A 15,298-nucleotide genomic window follows, 5' to 3' on the forward strand; every position below is an offset into this window, starting at 1 on the left:
ACCCTGGACCATATTTAATAGCCTAATAAATAAAAAAAGATTATCTTAGACCTTTCAAGATGAGCTAAGTATATTATTTTGGTTTATGGAATGAGCAGATTAAAACAATTTAAGAGTTAAGCAATAATTTAAAAATTTAAAAAGAAGTATCATACACACATTAAATTTTTTTAAAGCAACGTTTGTAAAATCTATCTTTTTTATAAAAAGCAAAAGAATAAATATGGTATGTTTGCATGAGTAAAAAGCATAAACAAACATTACACAAAACATTACACAAAGCAAAAACTGCTTGATTAAGCTGATATTAACAATATAACATTGTTCATTTGTGATAACAGGTGTCACATCTCAAATTGCATTGGTATCATCATTTTGCATAGCCTAAATACGTTTTTGCTTGGAATGAGCAGCATTCATTTAAAAACATCTGGAAGAGTAGTGTTTCACATGAGGCTCCAAATGGGTCTAATAAAATGTTTTTTTGTATTTGTTTTTGTTGTGAAGAAAACAAATATATGTCCAGAGTTATCCAGTCAACAGAGATAAATATATACAATGTCTCTGTGCAATAAAATTGGTTTTACAAGTGCAGATGGTTGCATAATGAGTGTGTTTATGTAAGGAGTCTACAGTCCAGTCTGGTTAACCATTGGTCTACATTTATTCTACTTTTACCTTGCATTAAAAACAAAAATCTAATTACAGACAATCCTGGAAGAAGACCTGTTATTGACTGGAACAACAATTAAGGGCAAGCCAGAGGGTCAACAACCTGACTGATAAAGCCAGAGCCTCAACTGAATTGTCTAGATCACAGCAGATGTAGCCCAGTCCAGACTTAAATCAGATCAAAAATCAGAAATAAGACAATTGCTACACAGTTAAAATAGCCTCCCAGTCTGATTGAGGTTGAAGTATTTTGTGAGGCAAAAAAAGAAGCAGAAGAATCATGAAAACCTGCATAACATTTTTAAAACTCAGTGTTCTTTTTCTTCAAATTTACAAGTAGGCAAACCTTGTTCATAGTTGCAACATAACAAAATGTGATCACGCTTAAAGGATCTACATAGTTACTGTATAGCTTTATTCTGAAAGTGTATAGTTGGCTTTTAAGAGGTCAGTTCATTATATTATGATCTGAATATCGATGGCAGGCTTGGATATCATTACAGAAAATAAGACATCATTGTACAACCTAGTCTTTTTATTGATCATAAAGGTAACTGAACATCGGATATTCTGCAGAATAAAAATAACAGAAACCAGGATGTTTCACTGTTTGGTTCTCAGAGCAGGAACTGTGTTGCTGTCTTACTGCAGTTTAGATAAGGAGTAAACTTCCGTGTCAAAGCCCTCAAAACAGAAGTGTGATTAATTTCTGCAGCGCATTTCTCATGGGTGGGAGTATAAAATGTTTATCAGTTTCCTTTTATTTGAACCACATTCAGAAGCTTCCTTTAAAAATGAGGAGTCACTCATTTTCAGCAGATTTGCAACTTTCTTTTCTCAAAACCACAACATAGCGGGGATTTTTTTTATTTTTTTTTTAATCGCTTATTTTCTTTGATTTACCATGTTCTTCAAAATTGCCTTATATACAAAATCAAACTGTTTTAGAAGCTCCCTTTATTATCCCAAAATGGGGAAATTGTGGTGTTACAGCAGCAAAAGGTTATAGCAGAAGTTGTCACACAATGATGACCTAGGAAAAGTGTATAAAAATAACAGAATAAGTGACAGAGTAAATATGGTACTTTTTTGCAAGTAATAGTAAATAATTGACCATTTTTTTTAATACTTATTTTTTATTGAACATTTCTGAACACATACAGTGGAGAGGTAACAATACATTCAACTTCATATACAATGTTGGACAACCGTGACAAATAAATGACTATTAAAAGACGATAAAAACACTGATAAATAAATAAAAAAGATGTCAGATATATATAAGGAAAAACAGTAGGTGAGGTTGTCTTAAATTGCAGAGGAAAAAGGAAGAACAAGGAGAAAAGGTGACTATGAGGTATGGCCTGAAATGTAGGAGCTATAACGGATTTTGCCCACTAGGTGGCAGTAAAAGACCAAAGAATGTCTGTTACAAAATATCAGATACTTTTAGTTTTAACCGGTTGCTGACATTTGGAAAGGGATTATTTAGAATTAATATGTCACACTTTTAGATCATAGTTGGATAGCGAAGATAAGGTGATTAGAACCTGGAAATGGACATGTTAATAAAAAAAAAAAACCCATTTAGTCCCTAAAGAGTTGAATTAAAACACTTTGAGTTGCGCCTATTAAAGGGGGGTATGTAAATGCAGCCCTCTGGCTTATCATCAAATTACATGGCCTCGCCTGTATATCAATTCATATCTGTCTCCCTCCACCGCTTCAAATTGATTTTCATCTAATTCCATTACAAGCAACTAAACCTGCATCCGTGATCATCTGCACATAAAACTATAATTGACAATCTTCTTGACTGTCGTCAAATTAGTGCTGATTAAATACAAGGTGCAGGCGCGTATCAGGCATGCTGGGGGCCATTGGTTCATGGTGTTGTTTATTGTGTTGTAGGGGCCCCAACGCTTCCGGTGCATCAATCCTAGAGTCAGTGCATGGGCCCCGGTGTCGCACAGGAGTGATGGTCATGTGCGGTGATTATAACAGAATAAAAGGGACGTAATGAAGTGCTTTCCGCCCCGTTATTCTCATATATGCCCGACTGCTGTCAGCATTTGACGCTTCACTCCTCCCCCACTCAGTATCTCCAGCTTCTTTTCCAATAGAACTATTTCCTCTTTTTTGTTTCTTCTTTATCAGCTTACATAAGAAAAACAAACAACAAAAAATACTGTTGTACTTTTTATCAGGCAAGTTATTGCTGTGTTTCTCTATGTTGCATTGATATGTGTATTTTTTGCCAGTTTTAATATTTGATTACTGGCTGTTATGTGTGCACAAAAGATGGGGAGAGAGATATAGAGAACAGGTTGGTGGTGATTAATTTTAGAAATAGAGAGTAGATTGTAGTAATTAAAACAAAACAAGGTAAAGCAAATGACTGGGCTGCCATCTGGGCCCTGCAGGCTGAGAGCACATGTATTTACCCACTGCCAAGCTCACCATTTATTTAGCCTTATAAAGATGCTGGAGGATTGGCTGAGGCTGTTGCTCCTTTGTTTGTGTGTGGATCCATGCACCTTAGCATTTATCCTCCAGAAAGAAAAAGCATTATAGTGTCGACTTTGTATGGATGTGTTCTGAAGTGCTTGGTGTCTCTTTTTTGAGAATCTGTCAACTTTAGGTCAAATTTTGAAAAGCAAAACCTACAGATTTATCCACCTGTTTATTAATGCATCAAAACTAATACCACCATATAACTAATACCACACTTCTAAATCTGCTTTTCTCTCCAAAATCTTATGAAATAAATGTTCTGACATCACCTTATAAATTTTACAGCAAAAAAATAAAATATATATCTTATCAATGCAACAGTGACTCAGATATTGCAGCAATGATTTGAAATTATGTTGGGTAATCTCATATTATGCTATGTGGTCTGTGCATGCTCCGGTTAATGAATATTAACTCACTCTGGCATGCAGGTTGCGTAAAATGGAAACTGTTACTGATAGCTGGACTAAAACTCTGATCAATTAATACTATGTGACTATTTTGAAGCATTTATAGAGGAGTGATTTTTCTTAGAGGGTCAGCTGATGACAGAAAAAGAAGTAAACTCAGTAAATTTCACTCCTTTGATGCCAATACATGTGGACAATTCAGAACAGTAGTGCTTCCAATGTGACTGACATACTTCAAAGATATGACAGGAATGTATGATAACAAATATTCCTCTCAGTTACACCAACATAAGACCTTTTTCAAAATGCCAGCACACATGGCAGCATAGGAAATAATGCAAGTACACTGGGAGAACTACTACTATTTTTTTTGTCTATAATCAGATAGATCAACATCATATATTCATGCCGTAATGTTAGTTTTTTTTTACTTAATGAGGATTTTTCAAATTCCCATTAAGTAAAAAAAAAATGTGATGTATAAATGGAGGTAATAGTCATTTTATTTTATTTTATATATGACAGAGAATGGTAGTCCTAAAAAAAAGGAAAAAAAATTGGATCTTAAAGATAAAAAGTGTCAATGGCCAGGCATTTCTAAGGAAAATGTATGTGTCCTTTCCAGTTTTCCCCCCCTATTTGCATCCATGTTTGTAGAGCCATCCGTTCCATGTCATACCGCTGATGATCTTTTCCGCTTTGCTGGCTAAACACCACACCAGGCGATGGAGAGCGAGTGTTCAGAAGTGCAGAACAGAGACACTGATGGGACCAGATTAATTAACACACAAACACAGAGACACAAACACATATAGAAGTTTAGATGTTTTCCTGCAGCTACACACGACTGGACATCTCCCCACCCTGTTCAGGCTCTGGGTTATTTTTGAAGTCAGTCAACCGTCATCTTAATCTGGTCTCTTCATTTCGCCCGGTGCTTCGGAGAGGAAAGCTGTGTGGGAGCCGTGTGCGCATATGAAATTGCTTACATTATATGCTGCAATGTTTTTCCAATGGGCTGGAACATATTAAGCTGAAAATGAATAGCGGGTCTTCTCGACACCATGTTGCGTGGTGCCTAAGCCTTCACTTCCTCTTCTTTGGGTGCTCCATCATGACGACAGCTGTCACTTTTATTGCGTGTGTATGTGTCTGCCTGTGTGTATGTACTGTGTTTGGACCATATGCTTGAGACTATCTGTATTTATGCCACTGTTCCTGGCTGTCGTGTGCGACGGCCCTCTATAAAAGGTCATGTGTTGAGACAAAAGATCACATCTTTCTGACTCCTGCTGGAAGAGAAGTCATGCACATCTATTTGTTTTATTACATTCATACAAATCAAGAAGATGCATAAATGATGCTCATACAGCTGATTATCATAAATATGACATCTTTTATATAGCCCAGAAGGTGAAGTGTGTGTGTCCAAGTCGGCGTGTTCCTGTGCATATGTGTGTCCGTGTGCATGCTTGCATATAAATGTGCATGTGTGTGTGCACGCGTGTGTGTCAGACGGTGGCTCATTGGTATGGTGAGTGTCTCCCGTTCCCCTGTGGTGCTGGGTGGGATAGGAAGCATCTGTCACCTCTGCAGAGATCCAGTATGCTGCCGACTTAACCCTTAAAGTGCTGCATCACCTGAGGGGTGCTAAAAGAGAGAGAGAGAGAAAGAGAGAGAGAGAGAGAGAGAGAGAGAGAGAGAGAAAGTGAGAGAGAGAGTGCTAGCTTTCCATTGGTAGACTGAGCCAGTGTGGGAGGGTCTACTGTCAGGATTTTTGGCTGTATTAATATATTTATGGGTGGAGCAGATTGAGGATTATGACCCGTCCCAGCTGGAGGTGGAGCCTTGTTGCCGCAGCAACCAAACACCTTGACAAGCAATTAAATGGTAAAGAATATTGCTGACAAACTGCTCTCTCTCCTTTGCTTTGTTTCTTTGCCTTTATTCATCTTTTTTTTCATGTGCACTGGTTTTTGTTGAGATAAAAAAATCTAAAACATAGCAGTGAAATAAGACTACCAATACATCACAAGTTTTAGGTTCTTCTTGTGGGCTTTGCTGAACACCAGGTTTGCATCAAGGATATGCTTTATGCCCAGACTCTAAAAGAATGTGCAAAATCACTACAGATAAAGAGCAAGTCCTAAAATCATTACATGTCCCCTGCAATCATTGTTTGTCCAACTTTAAAACTGTTTCAAGTAGAGGCCACTAATAAATTAATAAAATGCAAATAAAAAAAAACATCCAGTAAACTCGAAGTCTGCCCTAAAGTCTCCACATAGTGAGATATTGCCTTAACAACCTCTAAAGAAGGTGCCCAGGAGGTTTTCCGGTCAGAAAGTCAAACTTCTACATTGACTATGGGGTTGTGATGCGTAAGAGCATTTTTTTTTACTTGTTGACCTGTCTCTAAAGGTGCAGTCAGCCACCGATGAATCCCACTTCAGCCGCTCCTATGATGGATAAAGATTCTCATGGGCATAGAATAAGACTGGTATATTTATGGTAAGTTTCTTTACTTACGTCCAAAAGAGATTACCTTTTATTCCATCAGATTAAGCCCCAATCTGTCCATGCAACTCCCATCTAATTTCATGACACCTCAGGAATGAGACACTGAGGTCTCTAAACTTTTTAAAATCCCCGCTGCTTCACACTCAACTACTAACCGTTCCAGTTTGCATTAAAGATAGTGAATATCCATCCATTTTCCATCATGCTTTATCCCAGCTGGGGTCGTAAGGGGTGCTCATGGCTATCTTCAGCTGTCTACAGGCGAGAGTTTGGGTACACAGGGAAAACAAGCAACCATTCACACACAGACTCACACCTAAGGAGAATCTAGAGAATCCATTTAACCTAATGGTCATGTTTTTGGGCTGTGGGAGGAAGCTGGAGTACCGGAATGAGAACATGCAAGTTTCTTGCAGAAAGACCGTGGGCCGGGAATCAAACCCAAAACCTTCTTGCTGCAAGGCAGCAGTATACCCATTGCCTTATCCTCCTCTCAACAACCACTGTTGCTTCTGTCAATGAGCCCCTCCAACAGGATCAGGAGCGATCTAAACCCAGGCCTCTCTCTAACCAAACAGCTCTTTATAGTGGAGTCCAACTCCAACTGACATCGAGCCCAAATGTGTCCCAGTAATATCGAAGGTGTTCTTGTGTTGTTTCTACAAGCTGCCTCTGTGATCCTTACTTCTGCAGCATCCCCTGAGAAAACCAGCCTTAAGACTTTTCCAGATGCAGAAAGCAAAGTAGAGCTGACAGCCAAGTTTATAACCTATAAGAACTTTAATCACAGCCATCCTTCAGAAAAATATTTATTAAAGCTATGCTGTTTTGGGGAACATGTATGTTGACAATATCTTCCCAACAAATGAGTAGTTCAACAAACAATTCTAAGATCAAAATCTTTTTAAATAACTCACAAATTAATTGAATAATATCACACAAAAAACTTGATGGCCGTGATGTGTTGACGTCCGTATGTTGCGCTCAATGGTATTTCTTAATTTAGCAGGCCAACCTGGCTCTGGTGTACCCACACTATGCTAAACAGAGCCGAGGTGATTTTGACTTGCCTGGCGAGACTTTTGACCCGGGTCTACAGCGTCAGTGAGCTGTTCCCACTGGCACTAAAAGCCAACCTTTTCCCGGGTTTAAAAGGGTTTTTGGGCCAGAAAGGGATGATAGACACACAATCCTGCACACTCTCACCTAAGACAAATTAGAGATGCAGATTAACCTACCTTTTTACTGACTGTGGGAGGAAGCCAAGGTACCTGGAGAGAAACCAGGCATTCATAGGGGAGGCATGCAAACTCCATTCAGAAAGGGGCCAGGAATCAAACCCAGGCCCTGAGCCACCATGTACCTAAAGAATCAGAATTGAAAAACATGAGCTAGCATAAGAGCAAGCAGCTGTTATTTAGTTAAAGTTAATTAAACTACAGGTTAGCTAACTTGTTTGTTTTTTTCTGTATAAACCTTTGTAATGCACAAAAAAGTTGATTTAGATGCACCGTTATTAATCAAATGTAATGAGTTACTTTCAACAGTCCTTTATTCTTTGTACTCTGAAAAAAATCTAATCACATGATCCGTCTTGCTTAATATTGCTATTGACATGATATGATGCAATTCAGCAATATGACATAAAATGTTTTCTCAGCATGATAAATAAACCGCTATTATCTTACATTCAGAATGATATTTTATCATCAGTAGAGTTTGGAGCATCCACTTTTAGATTGTTTGCTCTAATATCAAATACAAGTTTAATAAACCTGGCAAACTATAGTTCCTGTTCACTAAGAAATGTCAAGACGTTGAGATGCTTGTCTAAACAGATCTTTTTAAAATGTCTGGTTTATAACTGTTTATCTTTAAAGTTTTTGTTTTATTCAGCATCTGGATAATGTTAAAAGAATAGAAAAAAATGATGTATTGAGTTTTTATTCCTACAAGTGCATGTGTGTGTGTGAGAGAGTGTGATTCTGTCCTTTGGGTGTCATTGAAGTCCAGTATAAATCAGCCGGCTGTATGAGCGTCGAGCTGCAGTAAATTAGCTAGATTTTAATTGTGTCTGTAATAGATGACTATAATTAGTCAAGGCTCTTCTTCAACCTTTACTGCCCTGATATAATCATCTTCCATCCAAACTATACATCTTTTTCACATCTCCATCTCTCCATTCTTCATCCTCACATTGCCTGAAGGGACAGAGGAGATCTTCTCAAAGGGTTCCCCCGACCAGAGAAAGTCCCCCTCATCTATTTCAGGATTGTTTGAAACCACAAAAAGAGTTGAGTCATCTTCAATTCATATTTAGGTTTGTTAACCTTCTACACAGAAGTTTGCAAGTAAGATTTGGATTTAGGACTTTTTTTTTATATATATATAACCAAAAAACAAGCCAATTTTCATTTTAACCTCCACCAAAGAGGTTCTGTTATTAGGAGAGTTTGAGTGTGTCTTTGGCTGGGACCGAATGTTCACCCTAACCCCTAGATCCCTCAATCACTATATAGAGTGGCGGCTATTTATTGACTTTATAGTGAAATCAGTTAGCTTACTGTTTGGATAGATGATCACTACTTTTCATCTTAATTGGTCACGTGACTCCGCCCCCCCGCACGGTGCCTGCGCCATCTTTGTTACTTGTCACTGCTGTAAGGCAGTGACAGCCTTTACTGACAGTGGGCCGCTGTGACAGCAAATCCCATAATGCTTTGCGAGGGGAGCTCTCCTCGTTAAGCATTCCAGGATATATCCGATCGTCTAGTGACCATGGGTGATCACTATTTTTCAAGGTGCATTGTGGGAAATTTCTACTCCACTACTTTTTTATCCACTTGACGTTCAGACACTCATTTAAAATGGCGTAAGCACCATATAGTGCCCTATATAGTGATTAGGGTGGATATTTAGACACTGCCTTTGTTTGTTTGTCTGTCTGTCTGTCTGTCTGTGTACACTCAAAAAAAGGGATTCAAGCCCCTCTTTGAGGTGACACCATTTCTTACCATTCAAAATACCAAAAGTAATTGGTTTAATAATGATTTTGTAATATTTAATTGATGTAACACAATATGTATGAACATTTTATGGGTCATCCAATGTAACCTAAAATTCTTGAGTTCACTATAAGATAGAAAACTTTTAATCAGTCTGACTTAATGATCTGAATGAATTGTCTCTGTAAAGTGCCTTGAGATGAAATGGCGGTATATAAATTGAAATGTAATTGAATTATAAGGCCGCCTTGTGAACTTATAAGTAAAGTCTTTCAGAATAATTTTATTGTAAATTTGGTGTATGTAAACATTTCCTTTTAAATTATTATTTTTTTTTAATGTGTTGAACAGAATCAATAAAATGATACCATGCAGATATATGTGGATTTGGTTCAGCTAGCAAAAGTAAATTTTTTTCAGAGTCATTTTTATGAGTGTACAGGATAACTTAAGACAGATTCTAATGACATTTTTTTTTTTTTTTTTTAAGATTCTGTGCATACAGGTATTAACTTATGGTGGAAGTCGAAATATGTAGGGGGAAAGGAGCTTCTTCGCAGAGGTCTGCACTCTTTGATGATTTTCTAGATTTTAATGTAATTCGGAGATAGATGTTAATTTTCTGAAGTAAGAAATGTTTGACTCAATCTGACAACAGAGAATTGTTATTATTCTCCTATCTTACCTCTGACAAAGAAGTAGTATTTGTTCTAAAATTTTATTTCATCTTTAAAAATGTTGATTCTACACAGAATGTAACACATGTTATTTAGTAAGTTATTGACCTTGACTATATCAGCTAGCTACACTGAAAATAACCAACTCATAAGATTTACTTAAAAATATATTGTAAGTATTTGCAAACAAATGATTTAAGTAAAATTTAATGCTGCAATATGGTGTGTGGGATTGCATTCGAGTCAATGAGTCGATGCAATCAACTGGTTTTAGATAGAAAACTTTTGATCAATTTGACTGTATTATCTGGTTGAACTGTAAAGTGCCTTGAGATGACATGTGTTGTGAATTGGCGCTATAGAAATAAACTGAACTGAAATTGAATTGAATTGAATATCAAGCAGCAAAACACTCATTTGCCAGTATCAAGTGAATTTACTTTCCATAAGTTGTAGTTGTGAAGATATTAAGTAACATTTACTTAATTACATCCAAGTTGTAACTTAGATTCATTTAAACAAATTAAGTAAAGAGTACTTGTTTTTCATAGGCACAAACAGTGTTTTACAAAAAAATTTAAGGCAACAGAGAGACAAACAACCATGCATGCACACCTAAGGAAATTTAGAGAAGCCAATTAACAGTCATGTTTTTGGACTGTGGGAGAAAGCCAGAGTACCCAGAGAGAACCCATGCATGCACAGGGAGAAGATGCAAACTGCATGCAGAAAGACCCCAGGCCAGGAATTGAACCCAGAAACTTCTGGCTGCAAAGCAGCAGTGCTATCCACTCCACCCCTGAGCAGCCCTCTAAGTTGAATCGTACTTTTTAAATATCCAATAAAAAAAGTTTACCACCCTCTGAAACTGATATTTTCGACATTTGCTACAGAAACATATTCATATGTAAGATCAAGAATATTTAACTTACACAAACATCCTCAAAACAACTTAGGGTGAGGGTCAGAACAGAAACAGCCACTTAAGCTTTGAGAAGGGGCATAAAGATTATGTATTCCTCTATTTAAATGGAAAAAGTAAGTGCAAATATGACATTAATAGTAATAGTGCATTATGTTGTACCGCATCGGAATTTGTACCGAAAAAAAGATAAGGTTGGTACGATTTGAAAACAACAAATACACAGTATTACGTATACACCACATCCACCACAGATCTGGTAATATAGTCACTACTCAAATATGCAATAAAAATCTTACAAACCTACACACTGGAACAGTGCAATTTCCACATTTAAGCCAGTCGTCCAGACTAGTGGACTTTTAAGAATGCAATTACAACATTCATGAAACAAAATCAATGCAATAAAAAAATGTACTGCTTAAACTATTTAACAATTAAAATCTCTACTAGATATTCGAATAAAGGTATCTGTTATTTTTTGCGAAATACCATATACCTTATTCGGCAAAAATTTTAAAAGATTCATGACAGGCAACCTTCCACTAAGATTAACTGGAGCCCATTGCTTATTCTTGGCATTTGATGCCACATTTTCCTACACTTAGATGATAAAGCCATGAATGCATTTAGGAAATCAACTTCAACTTCAGGGTGTTTACTTTTTGGGACAATTTAAATCCATCTAACTCCAGGAAAAGTTTTTGGAAGACTTCAAAAGTGTAGCGCAAAGTGGGAGGGTATGCCAAGTTCAGGGCATATATCAGTCCCATGAGCAGCGTGCAAGCTTTTGCAGTACTGTTGCACCCTGCCAAAATAACTGTCATCGGGACTACCTCTTGCTCTTTGGGTGATTCTATAACGTCTGGACTCCGAGCAAAATCATTTCTGCTGTGAGCTACAGTGCGTATGCACCATGTGTGCGTTTCAAAACGGTACATTTTTAGAGTAAAGTTTATGTAGTATTTTTAGGTTTATGTACAAATGACTGTACTATTAAACAGTTATATAGTATAAGGAAGTCTAAGTAAAACGTACTCTTTCCCCAAAATTCATGTATTACATTAAAAAAAGGTTTCCTTTTACTTCAGAAACTCTAGTTTTTATTGAAGCTTGAAAATAGAAATTATGATGAATACTCTAAAAGAGGTTACTGCACCAGAAAGTCACTTTTTTCAGTGTATGCCGCTAATGCTAGACATTAATGACTGGTCATAATGGTACATGCAGTAATACCATAATCTATAGGTGCGACCATGGCATTGTTTTGCAAGTCTCAGGTAAATCTTTATCCTCCTGTCACACGCTAGAACTCTAAAAATTTTAGGTTATAAAGTTTTAACACGTAAGGTAGGTATCTGCACAAAGAAATGTAAGTATTTAAGAGAAAACTAGCTAAAGCCAGAAGAGCACTATCGGCATTGTACTACTAAGGCAAATCAGTGAATGGTGCAGAGATGATCCCACAGAAGTGAAGAGTTTGGATGGGGAGGGAAAAAGAGCAGGTTGTAAAGCATAAAAGCAGAAGAAAGAAAATTGGTGTTTATCTGTAGCACTAACAGAGGAGCTAAAAGGTTTTGGTTTAAAATCCACAATAAAATGAGCAGCTTCTGAAACATAGATTTTAAACACAATCCCAACTTTAAAGTCCACCGTTTTTCTCTTTTTTGTTTAGGTCAGCACATGCCTGCAAAGTAGGGAAAGGTCTCTGTTGAATCAAATGTGCAAACACAGCAGTCTTTAGTAGGTTTAGTGTTTAGGGGTATCAAGATGGATCCACTAAAAGTGAACAGCTTCAAACCTCCCTAATCTGGGTGCAGGTTTTAAATGTTGTCGGTTTTGTGGCCGCTTTGACTCCATGGGGCCTGCTAATAAAAAAAAAATGTCCCATTGACCCATTTTAGCTCATTGTGACGTATTTCGTTTAGCAGAGCATAGCTGGAGGGATAATGATTCCCCTCAACATCTTAACAACCATATCTACCAAGTTTTGTTATCTTTTTAAAAAACAAAATACAGCTGTGGAAAATTTTATTTTATCTGACTATGTAGTGTAAAGTTATTTAATACTTAGACAAACTTTATTGTCATTTTGTGTATACAGAGTGTATACAAAAACACAATTCAACAGCGAATGAGCAGCTTTCAGCAGTGAAATGAACATTTCCATTTAAAAAGTGCAGCAGCAAACAGAGTGTTAACAGTGTGGGCGAAAAGGAAATCCAGTTTAAAGAGAAGGTGCAAAAGTGATTAATATGGAAAGGTTCAGCGCATTGCAAAATAAATAAATATGGTGCGAAATGCAGGAAACATTGAGTCCTATTTAAAGTGATTATGAAAAAATCAACCATGTAGTGCAAATATGATGTTTACAAGTATGATGCAGTGTTGTGATTTGAGTCTTCATTAGAGTTTAAAAAGTTCAACAGTGTTATGGTAGTGGGGAAAAGGCTGTTGCAGAACCTGCTGGTCCTGTAGCAAATGCTGCTTCCCAGAGACCAGCGGGGAGAACAGTCCATGGTGGGAGTGGGAGGGCTCGCTGATGATGATAACTTTCTGGGGGCAGGATATTTAGTTAGAGAAATTAACTTTATATGACAGAATCAGCGCCATCGACCCATACCCACCAACTGCATGGATGGACAATCTCACCGTATTGCCTCTGGCTGAATGATGTCACATCCACGACAGCTAACTGAAAAACAGAGGGTGATCCAAGTCCTAGCTAGCTGCTCCAAAAGCCAGTAAAACAACCAGGTAGCTGGCTTAGGTCATTATTAACAGAAGAAACAGCTGTTTCTTGATGGCAAACTGTATTTGCATAGCAGGGGCTGAAACGTTATTTAAATCAGTATTAATGAAAGACAATATTTTATTTGCATGGTAAGAAGTTAGAGTTGCATACAAGCGTATGTTGCCCTTGTTTCCTTGCTTTTAACCAGAGCTGTTTAGGGTTCTGCTTTAAACCTCAGCTACCATCATTTTTTTGTTTGCCAGTGTCAGCAGATATGGCATAAAACTTCTAATTGTCTGTACTCTGTAGATTTTGCCAACTGACAACAAAACAATATGCTAATTCTTAAGCTCCATGTGTAGCGTCCTTTGCTGGTTTGTATTTATAGTCTCCAGTTGTCGGTTTGTTTTGCTTCCATCTAACTCTGACGTAACTGTGACTTGGACAGAAAAGGGATGTATACACACAAACCCGGTTTCATATGGACGGGACCTAAATGCTACCCTATTAACAGAAATAAGGCTTTACAACAAATTTACATCATGTGCTACAAACTGTTTCATAGGTTTGAGAAATTCTGTGTGCAATTCTTCTGTCAATTGTTCTTCTAACATGATAAAAAAACATGGAGTCCTCTGATCAAATTATTAAAAAAAAGAGTTAAATATGATAAGGATGTCAAGTTTTTTTTAGAATTAGTTGTAAAGACTTAAACCTGTAAGTGCATGCATGGTTTGAGTATTAGGGCCTTCCTCTGATACTCTATAATGCACCTAATCACTAACAAGTGTGAGTGACAGAGGGGCTGGAACAATGGAATCTGACATACCTGATGGCCTTCACCTGATAAGGCAGGACAAAACTGAAAAATGTTGCTGCAGGGAGATCCATGCACTGATTAGGCCTGCATTCGATTCCTCCGACCGCCGATTCATCAGTGTCCACCAGCACCCGTTTAGAGGGTTCTCCGGTGTCAGCATGGTCACATTGCTGCCGGGACCTCGCCAATCTCTGTCGTGCAGCATCAGTGTCCAAGGGAACAGCAGCTCACCCTTAGCCCTTTCAAAACACAAACATACACAGCAGAAATGTTCAGCAGAGACATGCCCCCAATCACAGCAACAAATCTGATAGAGTGTGTATACTAACCCTTCCTGATGTTCGGACCACACGTAGGTTCAAATGAGACTAAACACATACACATAACCCAACTCTAGTCCATTCTGAGATATGACCCCCACATGGAGTTCCTTGGTCACCAATCAGGACCACTTTGTCAAAGCACAGGTAACCGTGACGACTCTAATCCCTCGGCAATCGGCCGATCATTCATCACCGCCTTGGGAAGGAGAACAAGAGGAGGGGTAGAGCAGGAGAAGCGGGGAAAGGAGGGGCGGGGAGGGGGTTGACACAGACAGGGGCAGTGGTGCAGACAAATGGCCACCAAAATTCCGTATTAATCAGCAACTGATTTGCTGCCCCTTTAAAGCCAATACCACTTAAAGACTTGAGATAGGAGATAGGGAGGAGCGCAGAGGATGGGAGAATAGTAGAAAGTAGGATCTAAAGATTAAACAACCCCAGAGAAGAAACGGTATGAAAAACAAATAAAGGAGGGAACAAGAAATGGAAGAAAATAAAAGTGGGAAAGTACCCTATTGGAGTCTAGTGTTGCAATAGGGGTTCATGTTGTGACATAGTAAAACGCTGGCTTTGATTCTCTACACATACACAGAAACACACACTAGTAACCCCCCTGTTGATTTGTCACTGGAGTTGATCAATAGCTGTGATGGAAACAGAATCAGCTCAGATGGATTAAACGTCCCAGTGGCTCTGACGTT

The 15,298-nt window shown here is 37.9% G+C and overlaps 1 long non-coding RNA gene across 1 annotated transcript; it reads right to left on the reverse strand.

Moving 5' to 3' along the window:
- Nucleotides 1–2,886: 2,886 nt before the first annotated feature.
- On the reverse strand, nucleotides 2,887–14,797 carry LOC107084356. The gene is made up of 4 exons (XR_001481223.1): nucleotides 14,604–14,797; nucleotides 14,284–14,513; nucleotides 7,355–7,479; nucleotides 2,887–5,246 (listed from the first exon to the last, which is right to left on the reverse strand). It is a non-coding gene; the product is annotated as an uncharacterized LOC107084356 (long non-coding RNA).
- Nucleotides 14,798–15,298: the final 501 nt, after the last annotated feature.

This window comes from Cyprinodon variegatus, unplaced genomic scaffold, assembly GCF_000732505.1.
Source record: "Cyprinodon variegatus isolate N-32 unplaced genomic scaffold, C_variegatus-1.0 Scaffold98, whole genome shotgun sequence".
NCBI classification, from domain to species: domain Eukaryota; kingdom Metazoa; phylum Chordata; class Actinopteri; order Cyprinodontiformes; family Cyprinodontidae; genus Cyprinodon; species Cyprinodon variegatus.